Source organism: Sinocyclocheilus rhinocerous, unplaced genomic scaffold, assembly GCF_001515625.1.
Source record: "Sinocyclocheilus rhinocerous isolate Xijiao unplaced genomic scaffold, SAMN03320098_v1.1 scaffold901, whole genome shotgun sequence".
Taxonomy (NCBI): Eukaryota; Metazoa; Chordata; class Actinopteri; order Cypriniformes; family Cyprinidae; genus Sinocyclocheilus; species Sinocyclocheilus rhinocerous.
In genome coordinates this window covers 169897-171647 of record NW_015656008.1, presented here as the reverse complement: position 1 = coordinate 171647, position 1751 = coordinate 169897, and positions in this window count along the sequence as shown.

Sequence of the window (1751 nt, the reverse complement as noted above, 5' to 3'; positions counted from 1 at the left end):
AGGCAGGCCGCCTCACCCGTTCAGGGCCCCGTCAAACCTGGCGGTGAACAAAAGAGCAAGAGGCCCCGGGACGGGTGACCCAGAGAGGGAGGAAGCTGCTCTTTGGGGGATGGTGAAGGCACCTCTCCCTCCCCCGGAGGAGGGCCGGGTGGAGAATCTGGAAAATCTTGACGAGAGAGCGGTTTTCTCTGTCCCTGGGTCCCAGGAGGGCACGGAGAGTCTCTGACGGACCAACACCGGACCACACTCATCCTCCTCCATCGCCAGCAGGCAGCAGCGGGTGGTTCGAGAGCGTCAACAAAAGCCCTACTCATGCACCCTCTGCCAAACTGTGGAACCAGGTAAGCTTTGCACTGCACACTCAGACCCCTCTTTGGTCCGCTCACAAACCGCCCGAGTTGGGTCCCTGCTTTCCACCTTGCTGCCCCACTGCGGGTACGGAGGTGGTTCCGCTGGTCCTGCTTGCACGGTATCTGGGTGCCTGGCTAGCGCTACCCAACCCGTCTCGTTGGCTTCTGTGGACCATCAGCCTCGGCTATGCGATTGAGGTTCTAGGTGACCTACCCCAGGAGGTAGTGAACACCATCACTTCGGCAAGAGCACTGTCTACGAGACACGCTTACGCCTTGAAGTGGAACCTGTTCGTCGAGTGGTGTTCTTCTCACCAAGAAGACCCCCGGAGATGCCCGATCAGGGTTGTGCTTTCCTTTTTGCAGCAAGTGTTGGAGCAAAGGCTGTCTCCCTCCACCCTTAAAGTCTATGTCGCTGCGATTGCTGCTGACCATGACCTCATATCGATAGAAGTCGGTAGGGAAGCATGATCTGGTCATCAGGTTCCTTAGGGAGGCCAGAAGGTTAAATCCTCCCCGGCCCTCCTCTATACCCTTTTGGGACCTGTCTCTGGTGCTTATACGCTACAGCAGGGCCCATTTGAGCCTTTGCAGTCAGTCGAGCTAAAGTTTCTTTCAATGAAAACTCTGCTCCTGCTTGCACTGGCCTCCATCAAGAGGGTAGGGGACCTGCACGCATTTTCGGACGCCGATTCGTGCCTAGAGTTTGGGCCGGGGCCCCGGCCCGGCTATGTGCCCAAGGTTTCCACTACTCCCTTCAGGGATCAGGTGGTGAGCCTGCAAGCGCTGCCCCCGGAGGAGGCAGACCCAGCCCTAGCTTTGCTCTGTCCCGTCCAAGCCTTGAGATGCTCTACTAGGATGGTTGCATCCTCCTGGGCGCTGGCTCGTGTCGCCTCGCTGACAGATATTTGTAGAGCTGCGGGCTGGGCGACCCCCAACACGTTCGCTAGATTCTATAGCCTTCATGTGGAGCCGGTATCCTCCTGTGTTGTCACCTCAAACGGGTAGAGGCACTGAGAGGCTCCGTTTTAGTGTCGGCTTGCCAAAACTGCTCCAGAGTGTCCGCACTGTAGGCCCTGTCGAGCTCCTCCGTCCCCTCGGCAGCCAGACGTGGTGGAACGTCCAGCGCCAGGCCCTCACTCGCTGAATCCGTGAGAACCGGTAGAGGGCTGGGTTCCATATTTAGAGGCCTAAGTGGTTCCCATATGTGTAAAATCCACGGTATAGCCTTAGAGCCCGTGTTTCCCTGCCAGACTTCTGCCATTTCCCTGAGGGTTACAATCACCTCTAATCATCCATATTCACCTAAACGGATGTCATATGTATAAGTGCTTCCGAAACCTCCTTCGGGAAGGTTGGAGCTTCCGTAACGTCCCTGTTCCAAGTAGAACGGGTACGTTT